The sequence below is a fragment of the Ovis aries genome, chromosome 3 (genome assembly GCF_016772045.2).
Source record: "Ovis aries strain OAR_USU_Benz2616 breed Rambouillet chromosome 3, ARS-UI_Ramb_v3.0, whole genome shotgun sequence".
NCBI lineage: Eukaryota > Metazoa > Chordata > Mammalia > Artiodactyla > Bovidae > Ovis > Ovis aries.
Window position 1 is genome coordinate 180,760,888 of NC_056056.1, and position 16,390 is coordinate 180,777,277.

Here is a 16,390-nt window from a genome sequence, read left to right on the forward strand (position 1 = left end):
ATCTCAACTACTCTGGTTCTCATTTTTAGGCTCCTCCAAGATCAAAGCCCTTGTATGCTTCTGCTGTGTCATACCTCAGGGCCTTTGCATATATGGTGCCTCTTTCAGCCTGATGGACTCCTGGGTGTCATTCAAAGTCCTCGTTAGGTGTTGCCTCTTCCCTGAGGTCCTCTATTATCTTCCTACTCTCCTAAGTCCTAAGAGACTCCTTCCTTCTCCCAAATGACTTCTGCACCTCGAGGTCATTTCTCAGGGCTCATGTTTCATCATCACCTGGGGTTATGTCCATTGCAAGATCAGACCGTGTGCTCCTTGAGGGCAGAGGCTGGGCTCTTGGCCCTGTATCCCAAGCTGGCCCAGGGGCTGGCATGTGGTGGTGGCCCGGTCAGTGTTTGTTTGCTGTGAACGACAGAGCAAAACACCCGGATAAGGACAAAAACAGTTCTGAAGACCCTTTCAAGGTCACCAGCTGGCGAGGGATGAACAATGTCTTATTATTTGATCATTTATTTATACTCTACTTTCAAATAGGATTTGAGGCAGCCTGAGATGAAAGGCACAGATACAGCAAAAATGAAGCCTGCGTCTTAAACGACACCTCCATTTCCTCCAGCTGACTCTTGCTCACTGGTGTGTAAATGTGCCCCAGTTAAAGCACAAGACCACCCCCAAATCCCCTGCCGGTCTGTCTCCCTCGGCAACTAGTGCTTTCAAGCCAGACTTTCAATGATCGTCTCAGTTCAAATCCACTTCCTCATCCCTCTGCTAACCTGCTCTCAGCCAGGACAGTGGCTACTTCTGTGTCACTAATTCCAACAAACACTTTCAGACCTCAATCCTTGGCCTCAGGGCAGCATGACCTTCTGATGCTTCTTCCTTCCTAAAACCTTTTGCTTCCCTTAGCAACTAGAAGTTTCCTTTTACCTCTGGGTTCCTCCCTCCCAGCCTCCCTTGCAGGCGGCTCATCCCCTGTACATCCCATAAACATCCATGCTCCCCAGGATCCCCTCCCTAACCCCCTTTCTGTTTGCCTACCCACTTTCCTTGACCAACTTTGACTTTGCAGCCTCTGATTGCAGTTGCTACTAGGATTAGTGAGGGGGGTGTTGCTCTAGAAACAGCCCCCCAAACTTCAGTGACTTAGCACAGAGAACATTTATTAAAATTTGTCTATTTTTAATTGACGGATAATTGCTTTACAACATTGGTTTGATTTCTGCTGTACAGCAACATGAACTAGCCATAGATGTTCATATGTTCCCTCCCTCTTGAATCTTCCTCCCATATCTCCCCACTTTCCCACTCCTCTAGGTTGTTACAGAGGCCCAGCAGAGAATATTTTTACTTGCACAGGGTCCATTCAGTAACTGGGGGAGGGGAGCTCTGCTCATTCTGGTCATCCAGGGACACAGGCTCCTTTCACCTGGTTGTCACTGACCCTGGTTCTGTGTTAGGGGTGGGGGGATGTTCTTCTGGACAGGGGTGGGAGTGGAGAGAGAGGGAGGGTGTCATGGATGAGGAGTATGAAGTAGAAAGCAGGGCGAGTCAAGTGGCTGAGCCCTTGACCTAGCCTGTACCCTTAGACTCTGTTGTAAGGCTCTTTGTGTGTGTGTGTGTTTGTGTGAATGCATGAGTGTGTGTGTGTGAGTTGCTTAGTTGTGTCTGACTCACTGTGACCCCATGGACTGTAGCCTGCCAGGCTCCTCTGTCCATGGAATTCTGCAAGCAAGAATACTGGAGTGGGTTTCCATTCCCTTCTCCAGGGGAGTGAGGCTCCATGGAAGCCTGGATTCATCATGTGATAATGAGGAAGTCCCCTGTGGGAAGGGACAGGCTTCCTGCTCTCATATGCTCACATTTCTTGGGCCCAGGAATGATCTGCCGGTTGGCTGCACTGGGCATGTGGACAGAAGGAGATGGGAATCGGGAATCTGCCATGGGTGTCTTGCTTCTGGAAGCTGTGCGAGATATCCTGGCCAGAGGGCAGCTGTGTGACTGGCTCTTCCTCTATAAATTCATGGCCAGAGCATGGGGACTCACCCAGAGGACTGACTCAGCCTTCTTGCCAGTGCTCAGAGCCTGTGCTGGGCATGCCGCTTGCCTGATTGTCAAATTCATCCCCCACAGTCAATGGCGTGACAGTGGGCATATGTCACCAGCTCTTGAAGCTGGGCAGGCTGGACCCTCTGTCCTCTTCAAAGGGAAGGAGATGTGACAAACTGACAGTGACGGAGTCCCTACTGTGTGCCAGAGTTTCTCCTAAATACTTTATCTCCATTATCACTGAATTTTCATAAGAGCCCTGGAAGGAAGGGCAGGTCATCGTCTCCATCTCACAGATTAAACCAAGATTTAGCAAGATTTAGGAAGCTTAACATCTGAAAATAATGAGGAGGATGCCCACAGAAGGCACATTTCTGAGGTCCCACGACTGATTTTTTTGACTTCTCATTTGGCATACATCTTTAACTCTTCTAGGACCATATGATAGAAAGGAAAGAGGTTTGGGTTGGGCCTGGGAATACATGGGCCTACAATCCAGAGTCTAACATTCACTAGATGAGTCATGTTATATAACCATTTTAACCTCTTGAAGACTCAATTTTCTCATCTGTCAAATGGGCACAATCATGTTGATCTCCCAGGGACAAGTGAGAGAGATTTACAAACTGTAAAGGTCTGAGTATTTTCTTTATTTAAGCTACTATCATTTCTTGCTTAGATGTTTCTTAGGGGTCTTCTGTTTGCTCTTACTCCTTCTTCTGTGGTATCTTCTCCACACAGAAACCAGAGGGATTTTTTTTGAAATGGAAGTCAGTTCATGTCAAGTCCTTACTTAAAACTAGGTTCACATACGTCCCCAGTCTGCTGTGTGACCTGGCCTCGCCTGTCCCCCTGGGGCCCACATTTTGCTGCTGCCCCTGCCTTTAGCTTTCTCTCTTCAGGCCCCTGGCCATTTTCAGTTCCTTCACCATCCTGTGCTCTTCCTGCCTCTTTGCATATGCTCACTCCTCAACCTGGAACATATTTTTCTCATACTCTTCACTCAGGGCAATGAGCAGGGCAACACCTGCTCCTCCTCGGGACTGCAATGCACACTTTCTTGGGGATGCTCCTTTTTGCCTCCTCTCTAAATTAGGTCCCTTGGTTTTACTGTCTTGCAGCAGTGTTTTCTCCATGTTGCACAGTCTGCTGTGGTGATTTCACGTGTGTATGAGGTTTGGTTTTTCCAGGAGTCTGTCTCCCTCTGAGAATGTCAGCTGTGTAAGGACAGGCACCCTGTCTGCTCTGCCCACCATCATATCCCTGGTTCCCTGCCCAGTGCCCAGCACACAACGGGCACTTGATGCAACAGTTCCAGTTAAACAAATGAAGATGTTTCCTGCTGTGTCCCCAGGCAACCCAAAACCACCCTTTCTAGGCCTGAGCTAGACAGAGCCCAGGAGAAGCAATTTGCCCCCGAAGCAGTTGTCAACCAGGAGGAGTTCTAGAGCTCCTTTCAGATCTCTAATCTCACTTAGCTCAGCCCTCAGGACATTTAAACCTTGATTCCATCATCTGTGAAAAAGGAGGGTAACATGGGCTGCCTCTCAGGCTGGAGGCAAGATGTGGCAAAGTTTGGAAGGACCTGGAAGAGTGCGGATATAAATGAAATGCTGCTTCTTCCCCATTTCACAAAAGTCCTTGATGGCCCTGGGGGTGACAGTTCTATTGCACAGACGAGGATGCTGAGGACCAAAGAAGTTAAGCAGTTGGTCCCAGAGCACAGCGGAGCTGGTCAGGAGATGGATGCTCTGCGCGTCGTGTGAAATCTGGCTGCTTGCTCCACCAGGCAGTCATCAGGGGCTGGTCCTCCTGTCTGAAGAGCTGGGCCCTAGAAGGCCCTCCTGTGCTCCCAGGAGCCAAGAGGAGGCAGGAGGAGCCCTTTTGATTCCAAAAGAGCAGCCCTCCTGTCTCCCTCTCATGCCATCGGTCCAGGTCCCCTTCTCGCAGCTTCCCGGAGACAGCACCATGGCCACCTCTGCAGAGCCGGTCCTAGATGACGAGGTTCTCTTCTTCCTGGGACCCCTGGGACACTGCTCAGCAACTGACCTATATTAATTGCAAGTGCTATTCGCTGTCTTGGTCCCCTCCCACCCAGCACGCGACCCCACCCTGCACAAACACCTCGATCCATCCAAGGACGTTGTAAAAATAAAATGATCACAACCTGGCCCTCCGGGAACCTCAGCTTTACAGCATGTCCTGCTCCAAGGCGGACGGCATTTACAACCCAGTTTGAGGGAGAAAAAAAAGGAGAAAATGTAGGAAGGAGCTGGGAGGGGAAGAGAGGGAGACAGAGGTTCACACATTTGAAAGAGTGAGAGTGGATGAAATGAGAAAGATGGATGAGAAATGGGCAAGGAAAAGGAAAGAGGCCAAAACAGAGCAGAGAAGACAAATTAGCAAAAGAGATCTGGGGGAAGTAACAGGGTTAGAGGGAGTACAATGTGGAAAAGAACAAATGGAAGTTTTAGAAACAAGAGTAAATGGATAGAACAGAGAAGAGAGAGAGTCCTGGGAGAAAGCTGGTGAAGGAGGAAGAGTGGGGTGAAGGGGACAAAGAAATAGAAAGTGAATGACATAGACCACCTGGGAAATAGAATTGGCTGTTTGTTGAAAGTGGAAACAGAGAACATGAAACAGAACAAGAGCACACAAAACCTCAGGGCTGGAGAGTTGGAGAGGAAGGGTTGGTTGACAAGATGGGAAGCAGGTTTTCAGTCAGAGCACAATTGCATCCAAGTTGATAGGGGTGAGGTAGGTGAGCTCTGTTCTATGTGGTTACAGGGGAGTTCAGTTCCTCTGTCTGGTGGTTCTACCATCCTGGAAGACAGGCTGGCAGACTAGGACCTGCTTTTGTGAATAAAGTTTTATTGGGACACAACCGCACCCGTTAGTTACAAAGCTGCCATAGAGACTGGTTGGCCCACAAAACTTAAAATGCTTGTCCTCTAGCCTTCACGGAGAACATTTGCTGATTCTTGCTCTGGGGCTCTGTAGGCCTATGATGAGAATGGGGAAGATTTGTGGGGAGGTTTCTACAGGCTGGGCCTGGAAGTGCTGCACCTCACCTTCCTCCCACTTTCCACTGGTGGTAGTCACGTGACCCCTCTGAGTTGCAAGGAGGCTGGGAAATGTAGTCTTTCTGGTGCTCAGGAGGAAGATGAAGCAGGGTGGGTTTGGCACACAGCTTTGTGTCTCCTTTCCTCCTCGGCTTTGTTCCCTGCATGAATCTCTCTCCATGGCCCCACCCTCCCATGAGACGATAAGTTCTCTGAGGGCTGGGACAGCGTCTGTGCATAGCACAGAGTAGGTGTTCTAGAGACAGTTAGTGAAGGAAGGAATGAACCTGTCTCTCTTGCATGCTCCCGGAGCTCTTTGTAAATACCTCTGATCTGGCACTGACATCACTGGGTTTTACTCATTCTGCGCCTGTTTCCCCACTCAGATTCCTCTCTCTACTCCAGTTTATTTTCCAGCATCTCCTGTACAGGAATCCCATGCTGGGTCCTGGGCATGTCTTTTTGAACAAAACAGACCCAGCCTATGTCCTCAGGGAGCTTGCAGTCGTGTGGAAGAGACCAGAAATGAGCAGAGAATCAGAGAATTACAATCATGCAACTAAATTTAAGGTGATGCCATTATTAAATGCCCTGAAAGAAGAGGTGAAGCAGCTGCTCTGAGCACATCTCAGGGAGAGATTTGATATCATCCAGCGGTCAGGGAAGGCTTCCCTGAGGAGGTGACATTTGGGCTGTAACCTGAGGCAAAGGCACACATTAACCACGTAGAAGAAGGATGAGCAGAGGAGTATGCCAGGCAGGGGAAACAGCCTGGGCAAAGGCCCGGAGATCAGAGAGAGCTTTTGTTGTTGTTGTTGTTGTCATGACAACAACAAAAATGATGTGAGTATTATTGTAGCTCAGACTGAGTACCCACTATGTGCCAGGCACTGTATTAAGCATTTTACACGTATTATGTCAGTTAGTTTGCACAACACCAAGAGAGGGATATTCGCACACTGCAGAAGCCGTGAATGCCCTGCCCAGAGAGCTTCTGCCTACCCCAGGGGACTTGTGAGGACAGTTCTCATACTCGCTGGTAGCTTCTGTTGGCTGGACGTGCCAGAGTCTGCACTTCCCAGGACTGCCCTCACCAACAACTGATGGGAATTGGAGGATAAATATCCCAGCTCCTCTCCCTTGGTGGGCATTTCTGAGGCAGCTGGAGACTGACACTCAGGGGCTCCCGGGCAACTCGGAGGGCCCATGCCACAGGGTACCCCCATCAGTGTGCACCTCCTCAGCGTTGCTCCCTCCTTTTCCACCTCCCCCACACTGTGTTTCTGAGTTCACCTCGAAAATAAGTACTTGCCCCTGAATATTTGTCTCCGTGGCTGTTTTTGGATTAACCAAAACTAAGACACTACTAAGTAGCCCATTTAATAGATGAAGAAACTGAGGCACAGAAGAGCTGCAAACAGAACTGGAAGAGAGGCTTTGAAACTGAAGCACAAACAGTGTGTGTGTGTCTGAGATGGGATATGATGGGATATGATGGGACAAGTGAGACAGGTGTGTAGGCTAGGATAGGGATTTGGGTCATTAACTTAGGGACATAGGAGGACTTCAAAGGGCTTTATGCAGATTGGTGACATGTTCTGATTGATGCTGGGACTGTATCACCATGGTGATGGAGGCCAATCAGGTTTAGAGGGGCTCCGGTGGATGCCAGGGCAAGGGTGGGGGCTCTGGTGGTCATTTGGGGGCACTGAGTTCTCTCATGGGTCTCTGGAGCTCTGGGGGACCCCTTGAAGGCCAGGGAGTATCGGGGCATCAGAGAGGGCTCTGTCGCCTGCCCCTAGTCTGCAGCGTTCGTCTCAGGGGACCAACACACTTGGTGTCTCAGCCCCACCCTCCCCATTTCCTTTCCCACCTGCTTAGGTCACAGAGTCCCTCCTTACCCCCACCCCCGGGACCTCCGTTGGGGAGGGTTGGGGCTGGAGCCCGGCACTCCTACAACCCAGCCAGGGCTGGCAGCTGCGGTGGAAAGGCCAGCCAGGCCTCCTGACTGGGCAGGCCCCGGAGGCCAGCACGTGGCCAGCCTGGTGCCGGCTGTTTCTGCCCCAGTGCCCTGTGCGGCCCGAGCCTGGCTGAGCAGATGGTGAGCGTGGTCTGAACGGGGTTGGAGGGTCTGCTGGTCCCATCTTTTTCATCTTTGCCTCCCCTGGGCCCCGCTGCCCTTGCTACTGTCCCAGAGAAGGCGACAAGCTTGACTGGCCAGGGGCACCTTGCAGCAGGGTGAGGTGTGAGGCCACATGGGCCACGTACCCAGCAGCGCTGGGTGTGTGGGATGTGGAACCCCGGGAGCTCTGGGGCAGCTGACACAGGACTGGAGGGTGGGAGGGTGTCAGGAGAGAGTGGGGGAGGGGTGCAGGCCACCGTAGGGGAGTGCCTGACCGCACAGGGAGGCCTCACTGGTGGCCTGTGGTGGCAGCAGGACCTCCCTTGGGGAGGTCAAGGGAACTCACATTTGGAGCCTTTCTGTGTGCCTGGTCCTGTCAATGTGACCTTGGGCTATTATCTATCCCCCACCCCTACCACTTCATAACCCCTACCTCATCCTCCCTGGGGGACCTCTCCTCCAAATCCCAAAGCCCACAGTGTTTATTTTTATTTTTTTTAAAAGGTTTTGTTTTGTACTTGGGAAGTGGGTGGCCATTCTCTTCTCCAGGAGATTGTCCTGATCCAGGGATTGAACCTGGGTCTCCTGAAGGCAGATTCTTTATCATCTGTGTCACCAGGGAAGCCAGTACTGGGGTATAGCTGATTGACAATCTGCACTGTTTATTATGTGGATCAATTTCTCCAAGGCAGCTTCCCGGCTGGCTGTCCTCGAACATTCCCAGCCACAGTGTCCTTCCTGGGTACCTGCTTACCCACCCAGGCTGCTTCTTAGTGACCGAAAGAGCACAGGTTCTAGGTGCGTTCCACTTTCTGACTGAACCTGAGTCGTTGGCTTTACCTCTCCGAGCCTGTTTTCTCACCTGTAAAATAAGCCAGGTGAGAAGACTCTTGACAGCAAGTCCCTTGGACCGCAAGGAAATCAAACCAGTCAATCCCAAAGGAAATCAATCCTGAATACTCATCGGAAGGACTGATGCTGAAGCTCCAATACTTTGGCCACCTGATGCAAAGAATTGACTCATTGGAAAAGACCCTGATGCTGGGAAAGATTGAAGGCAGGAGGAGAAGGGGACGACAGAGGATGAGATGGTTGGACAGCATCATCAACTCAATGGACATGAGTTTGAGCAAGCTCCGGGAGACAGTGGAGGACAGAGAAGCCTGGCGTGCTGCAGTCCCTGGGGTCACAAAGAGTTGGAAATGACTGAGTGACTGAACAACAACAATAAGCCAAAACACGCCCACCTGAAAAGGTGGTGGTGAGGGTTAAGAGAGATGAAGAATAGGCGAGGCCAGGTAGAGGGGAGGTGGCAGGGAGGGGCTCCTCTGCCTCCCCCACCCCAGGTTGACGGTGGGGCTGGGATGAGCATTTCACCTCCCTGGGCCTTGGTGTCCTCAGCCCTCAAATGGGCACACTCTGCCCGTTGCGGGGCTACATGGTATGTAGGCTGCCTGGGGCTGTGCACTGCTCGGCTGTAGGGCAGGATATCCGATTCCTGTATTATCTTTCCATCCATGCAGCGGGAGCTTCAGGCCGAGGAAGGTGCCTCTCCACCCTGCCCAATTATAGTCTGGGGGTCTTGGAACCTCTCCTGCTCCACATGGTTCTCTCTCTCTCTCTGTCTTTCACCCCCCACTGGAGGCCTCTCTCAGGCCTGATTTTGCAGCCTGTAGATGGGCCTGGTGATGGGTCCATCCTGTGCAGAGCCCCAGGGCTGCCCAGGCCAAAAGGAAAGAGTGGGCACCCCCGCCTCAGCTCAAGGCCCATACCTGAACATCTGTCCCCCTATATCTGGTATCCTCCCATTCTCTTAGGGGTGAGAGTCCCCTCACGTGGTAACCTTGAGAGAGTGAGGGATAAGAAGGAAGCTCTACTGAGAAGGGCTAAGGGACTGGAACTGCTACTCCTCTCTGCCTCAGGACATTTGAACATGCTGCTCCCTCTGGTTGACATGCAATTTCCCTGTTTCACACCCAGCTCCTACCCCTTCATATCTCTTCATATTTCAACAGAGAGGTTTTTGCCAGACAACCTTCTCCCCAGTCTAAAATAAGCCTCCTTTGCAGTTTTGTTCCGAGGACTCCAGTCTTTTCCTTCAAGCAGCTTTAACAACTTGTTTGTTAATTTGCTTATTCTCTCTCTACCCTACTAGATTGTATGCTTCATAAGGTGAGTCTCATGTTTCCTGTTCAAACTTTTTAAAAAATGTGCATTTTTATTTAATTATTTGGCCACACAGGGTCTTAGCTGCAGCATGCGGGATCTTTGGTTACAGCATGTGAACTCTTAGTTGTGGCATGTGGGATCTAGTTCCCTGACCAGGGATTGAACCCCAGCCCTCTGCACTGGGAGTCTTAGCCACTGGACCACAGGGAAGTCTTCCTGTTCAGCCTTGAAGATCCTGCACCTAAAACAGGGCTTGGCACGTGGTTGGTGCTCAGAAGACCAGGGCTGATCGAGATGCACCCACTCTGTGTCCAGAGTGTGTTGTTGAGCCCTTCTTCCCTGCCTGCTGGACAAGGAGAGCCAAAGGATTTAGAACAGTGAAGACTCTTAGGGATCATTAGTCCAACCTTGTCATTACAGAAGCCTCTGGGGCAAAGGCCCTCTCAGTGAGAGAAAGAGGTGAACTTGAACCTGGGTCTCCTAGTCCCTCATCCACTCTCTATCCACTATTCTCTGGGCCATGGCAAACCACTTTCCAGGGGTTATTTACAGGGGACCCAGGCTTCCCAGCCCCAGAGCTCCTTTGGATGAAGGGTGGAGGGCAGCAGACTCAACTTCTTGTGATGACTCAGGATGGGGACCGTGTGTGCATGCTAAGTCACTTCTGTTGTGTCTGACTCTTTGCAACCCCATGGACTATATCCCTCCAGGCGCCTCTGTCCAGGGGATTTCCCCGGCAAAAACACTGGAGTGGGTTGTCATTTCCTTCTCCAGGAGATCTTCCCGACCTAGGGATCGAATTCACATCTCTTATATCTCCTGCATTGGCAGGTGGACTCTTTACCACTGGTGTCACTGAATGGGGACTGTGCAGCCACAATAACAGCAAAGCCTGAACAGGGATTGTCCCAGGATGGCCTAAGCATTTCAGAAGTCCCGTCATATTCTGATCCCTTAGCAACCATTCAAGGGAGGTGATGTTACAGGGCCCGGAGCAGCGAAGTGACTTGCTCAAGGTTGCTCTGTGACAAGCAGCCTGAGTGGAGACCTGAACCCAGAGGTGTTTGACTCCAGAGCCTAGAATGCCGTGGGCAGGTGCCTGGCCCCACACTCTGCTTCTCAGAGTTGTTACCACCTTCTGCCTGTTAGAATAGGGAGCTGTGAGAACAGCTGGAGGGAGCTGGCTGGGAGGGGCCCGAGCTTCCCCAAGGTGTATCCTGAGATTCACAGGTCCCCGAAAACAGCTATGGATGTTCCTGGAAAGCTACATTTGAAACCAAGGTCACAGGCCTATTGTGTCCTCCGTGGTGAAAACGGAACATTGCCTCGTCCTCCTGGGTTGCCATGTGTGAAGGTTGGGTGAGAGGAAACAGGTTTGAATGGGACTTGGGGGGTCCTGGCACCAAGAGGGCTCACAGGGCTGTCTCCCCGCCAGGCCCTCCTCTTGGCTCCTGAGCCCCAGCACATTTGGTAAAGGGAGCTGCTGTTGGAATCTGGGGTGAGGCATGGGGTAGACAAGGCTCGCAGATTCTGAGAAGGCAGCCCAAGACCATGGAAAGAGGCCTCAGTGGGAGGGAAGGCAGGTTCAAGACCTGATTCCTCCAGCCAGGAGTCATCTTACATTCATGTGAAGTTGGGTGCAAAGCATTCGCTTCACAGAGCGGGAACACAAAGTAAAATGGTGACGTGTGTGAACTGCCGATATGTTGTTCATAAAGCTGCTTCTCGATCTTTGCTTGAAAACATCCTTTGATACCAGCAAGAGTCCACCATGGTCTGGATCCCGCGTGCTCTTAATTTAAACACCATCTTGGGACTTCCCTGGTGGTTCAGTGGTTAAGCATCCTCAGGGGACACGGGGTTCAACCCCTGGCCAGGGAACTAAGATCCCAAATGCTCCGGGGCAACTAACCCAGTGGGTCACAGTTAGAGAGTCTGTGCACTGCAATGAACAATCCCATATGATGCAACGAAGTTCTCTTATGCCAAAACTAAGACCTCACACAGCCAAATAAATAAATAAATATTTTAAAAACTAGAAAAAATAAAATAAACACTATCTTACAAATGAAACAGCACCCCAGGAAGTTCTGAACCATGAACCCCCCACAGTCCTGATGTTAGGATGCTCCATGCTGACAGCTGAAATGGCTTTGTCACTGAAGCTTGGCTAGCATTGACCCTTGAACAAGTCCTCCTTTGAGGGCTTATACTCCACGTGGGAAGAGCACAGTGCAAACAGGAAGGGGAGAGTCAAAGGCAAGCAGAGCATCATGACCTCTGTCTACAAAGCAAACCTCTAATGTAACCCAGCCTGCAAGAGCCAGAACCAGCCTGGTCTCCATTTTTGCATGTAGAGCCAGGCCTCAAATGTGATCTTAATTTTAGTTCCTCTTCTCAAACCTGAAATAGATTGTAGGTTTTAAGCTACAGCAAAAAAGAAGAAGAAGCAGGGTAAGAGCCTACAACTTCCTTGTCCTCCTCCTCTGCCCTTAGCAAGGGCAAGAATAGAAAGTATTCCCCCTCCACCCTTTGGGGATGGAGATCCTTGGCCCAAACTGAATTCTATAACCTTCAGAACGGGGTCCCTGGATTGTGCGCACAGTGGATGGAGCTCTTTCTTGGGATTTTCGGAAAATAGACAAGCACAGCTGGGCTGCAGTTTTGCTTTTTTTCCTTTTCCTTTTTTTTTTTTTTTTTTTTTCTGCTTTCAGCCATGGCAGCCTGTTCCTGATTTCTCTGGGAAGGCAGCTCCTAATTAGAATGGATCGAAGAGTCTTTGCTCCAGCTTTGTTCTCAGTCTCGATGGAATCGTTGCTTTAGGACTTAATCTGCTGAGTCACTGGTGGGCTGGGACCCTTGCCTCCCTCCGCTGCTCTCAGGAGCAGGCGGGCTAGTCCCCGGGGACCACCAAGAGCACTGTCTGCATGCTCTCACTCCAGCCCTCTCCTCCTTTCCCCCTTTTTCTCCCCACCTGCTTTCTCCCCCTTTAATTTCCTTTCATTAACAACACAAGGCCTTCCAGGGTGCCAGTTCCTGCTGGTGGGAGTGTCAATTGGTACAATTTCTCTGGAGGGCAATTTGTCAAATGCTATTAAAAGCCTTAAAAATAATGCATAGGCTTTGACCTGGAAAGTCCCCTTCTAGGAATTTGTCCTGTAGAAATAATTGGACAGGGGTCCACAAATATGTGCAAAAAGATGTTGCCCTCCGTGCTTTTCATGAGTGACAACTTGGAGACCTGGTCTCCAGCCACAGGGGTTCATTAAAAAGGATCATGTGATAACCAACTGGAAAAGAACCCTTTGGAGCTAATTGGAGAAATTTGAATTCTGACTGGGCATTAGGTGCTTGTGAGGAATGACTGTTAATTCTGTCAAGTGTGATAATGACCTAGAGATTGGTTTAGAGACACACAGCGGGAGGGTAGGTATTTGGTTTAAACTGTTACAGCAATAATAAGGGGTTTCCCTAGTGGCTCAGACGGTAAAGAATCTGCCCACAATGCAGGAGACCTGGGTTCAATCCCTGGGTCAGGAAGATCCCTGGGGGATAAGGATGAAGCGATGGAGGCAAAATGTTACAGGTTCTGAATCTGGTGGATGGGTAAATAAGTGTCTGTTACACTGTTCTCTTTATTTTTGTGTCTAACGTTTTCATGATTTAAAAAGAAATAAAATGATCACATAAAACTGTATTTTTTTTGGCCTGAAATGATGTCCACAAGATATTTTTAAGCGAAAAGAGAAACATTTCAAATAGCATATACCGCATTATCACATTTCTGGTTTAAAAAAATGTATGTATTTTTATAAGCAAAGGGAAGAGGACGGAAGTGCACACACCAGAATGTTAATGGTGGCTATTTCTGGATAGAAGGAGTTGGGAGTAATTTCCATTTTCTTCTTTATACTTTTTAGTAGTTTTTGACTTTTTTTTGCAGTAACCATATATTCCTTTTTTTTTTTTTTAACAAGTCTTTACTGAATTTGTTACAATATTGCTTCTGTTTTATGGTTTGGTGTTTTAGCTTCAAGGAATGTGGGATCTTAGCTCTGGACCAGGGATTGAACCTTCATCCTCCGCACTGGAAGGTGAAGTCTTAACCACTGGTCACCAGGTAAGTGCCATACATTACTTTCATGCTCATAAAAAAGCCATTAAAGAAACTTTGGAAATCACCTGTACTTTTTACATATCATGCCTTGTAGAAGGAGGCTTACAGATCTTAATCTGCACACAGTAATAGATAAGGTTGATGCGGTCATCTCCGTTTGATAACAGGGAAACTAGCCAACAGAGAGGGTGAGTGCCGTGCCTACAGACACACAGCAGCAATTCTAATTCCATTCTTCTGAAACCAGTGCCCTTTCCACTAAACCCCAGATGCTTCTAGAGGACCCACAGCAGTATCCAATGTGCTTCCTGCCCCCTAGGAACAGACGCTGTCTTTGTTCTCTTGGTCACTTGCCTCCATGTTCCATTCTGGAGACACCCCGTCCACCCCTAGAACAGTTACATAATGGCTTTTTGTACAAAATAGTACAAAAATGCACTATTTTTCCTCTCACATCACAGGTAAAACTCAAACACTGGCTGTTCAATATTTTCTCCTAATGAGCCTTCCCAGTCCTCTTACCTTTTTAGGATGGAAGTGAGCCTTTGCTGCTGTCCTCTTCATATTTATCAGCTCTGTTTACTGGCAGAGCGGAAGAGCGAGCGGGCATCATATACATAAATATCATAAAATCCACTGAGGGCTGGCAAGACTGAGTTCTTAATCCTGGCTCCATCACTAACTATTTGCAACCCAAAGAAGTCACTCTCTCTGTGTTTTCTCTGTCTCTAAAGTAAATAAAGGATAACACATTAAAAAGAAATCAATTGGTGTTCTAAGGAAAAAGGGCGGGTGTGGGGGAAGACAGCTCCAAGTTGGGCTGAAAATATGAAGTTTTTATTAATGCTGGAGGTAGATAAAGCCTGTGTCCATGTCTTCACCATCAGTTCTTGGCCAGAGTACTGGGACATATCTGACCTGGTCTCAAGAGTACTTCTCTCCCACTCCCTCTTCCAGTTCTCCCAGGCTGATCTTTCTAAAGTGGAAATCCAGGTGAGTCAACTGTGTTAAAAACCTTCCAGTTTCCCACTTCCTTGTGGAAGAAGTCCACCTTCTTGGGTCTGTGTACAAATGATTCATGCCCTTGCTCTGTCCTTCTCTCCAGCCTCTCACCTGCTGGGTCCCCTCACTCCTCGCTCGTGCTTCCCACACCATTCCACACGGGGGACCCTGCTTCATGACTCAGTGCCTTTGCTTGTGTGCGTCCCTTTTTCCAGAATGCTCTTCCCTGGCTAGCATCGAGTGTTTCCCTGCAAGCTCCCTGGAAACACTTCTTGCCCGTAAGACTTGAGCTCCTTGAAAGCACAGCCTCAGCCATCCCCAGTATACAACAGGGCCCTACACTGAGATGGATCCAGGTGCAGAACCAAAGGCTTCTCTCTGCAGCTTCAGGATGCACAAAACTCCTCCAAGAGATTTCGGTTGGCGTGATTCTCAGCTCCCCTCCTGGGCTCCACTAAATTTGTGCTGATTTTTATCTCTGTTTGGGACTGGAAATTTTTAATTTTCAATATATCATTTAAAATACATGTCCTGAGATTTCCCTAGTGATCCAGTGGTTAAGACTTCATGCTTCCATCTCATGGGGCAGGAGTTTGACCCCTAGTCAGGGAACTAAGATCCTACATGCCTTGGTGTAGCCAAAATGTGTTAAAAAAAAAAAAAAAAGAAGAAACCGAAAAAAAGACACATTTTAGCATCAGAATGCATGTATTTTAGCTACAGCAGGTAGCCTCCTGCTCCCTGAGTCTCCTTGCAGAAGACCATCTAACCAAGGCTGTTTCCCAACCATAGAACACTGTGGGCTGGTGCTCATGTGTCAGTGTCGGGGTGGGGGTGGGGGAACCACTGGCCGCAGGGACACCCCCTGGGGCTGCCTCCCATCCCATCCACATCTGAATGGGGAACCTGTCCACGGTGGGACCCCAACAAAGGACTCGGCAGGCAAAGTGCTTGAGAGCCCATGTTGGAACTGGGATCTATGTTTATAAATGATCACCCCAAAACACGACAGGCCCCGCTGTGTTTCCACCCTCCAGGCACCTGGGCTTCTCTGTCCTCTTGGTAGGAACCCAAGCGATGGCAGCAGGCCGCAAGTTACCATAGAGGGGTCAGCCTCACGGAGCCAGAAGCGAATAGAAAGAGGCCGGGTGCTCGCCGCCAGCCCACTCTTTGCAGAAGGAAGGAAACTGTGGAGGGGAGGGGATGTCTCAAAGACCCTGGGAGAAGCGCTCAGCTCCTGCGCTCCTCCTTCACTGGGGGAACTGGCGCTGGTGCTTTGGGGCTCCGCTGGGGTTCGGAAGTGAAGTGCTGGCTCACGTTCTCTCCTATGGCTTACAGTTGATCCCAGGGCAGACACTGAGTCCCATTCGTCTTCAGATCCCCCAGGAGTCCATGCATACAGCTGAGTCCCAGTGTCAGCCATCAGGTAAAGAAAGTAGAAAGTGGGCTTTCCACTTCTAAGGGGCCCATGAACCAACTACACTGAGAGGGGGTCAGATGCTCTGCCCTCTTTCAGATCTTGCTGAAAAGTCCCCTTCTTAGGAGGATCTTTTCTAGACTCCCTATTTCATTTCGCCACCCTCTCCCTGGCATACCCTCTGTGCCCCCTGCTCTGTTACCATCCGTCAGACTGCACGATTTCTCTGTTCAAGTGAACCCTTTTCTCATCCCACTAGAATGTAAGCTCCCCGAGGGGAGGGATTTTTGCAATACCCTCAAAGTCCCCAATACTTTGGCCACCTAATGTGAAGAGCCAACCCTTTGGAAAAGACCTAAATGCTGAGAAAGAATGAGGGTGGGAGAAGGGGGCCACAGAGAATGAGATGGTTCGATGGCATCACGGACTCCATGCACATGAGTTTGGGCAAACTCTGG

The 16,390-nt window shown here is 49.8% G+C and overlaps 1 long non-coding RNA gene across 3 annotated transcripts in view; it reads left to right on the forward strand.

Moving 5' to 3' along the window:
* LOC121819159 (uncharacterized) overlaps positions 1 to 15,064 on the forward strand; it is a 40,282-nt gene extending 25,218 nt beyond the window's left edge. Inside the window, exons 1-4 of one of the 3 annotated variants that reach the window (XR_009600279.1) lie at positions 6,859 to 7,206; positions 13,427 to 13,516; positions 14,401 to 14,506; positions 14,731 to 15,064. This is a non-coding gene — a long non-coding RNA (uncharacterized LOC121819159). Of the gene's footprint in view, positions 1 to 6,858; positions 7,207 to 13,426; positions 13,517 to 14,400; positions 14,507 to 14,730 lie in introns of those variants that run through there. The other 2 variants (XR_006059406.2, XR_009600278.1) reach the window with 2 other exon arrangements.
* Positions 15,065 to 16,390: the final 1,326 nt, after the last annotated feature.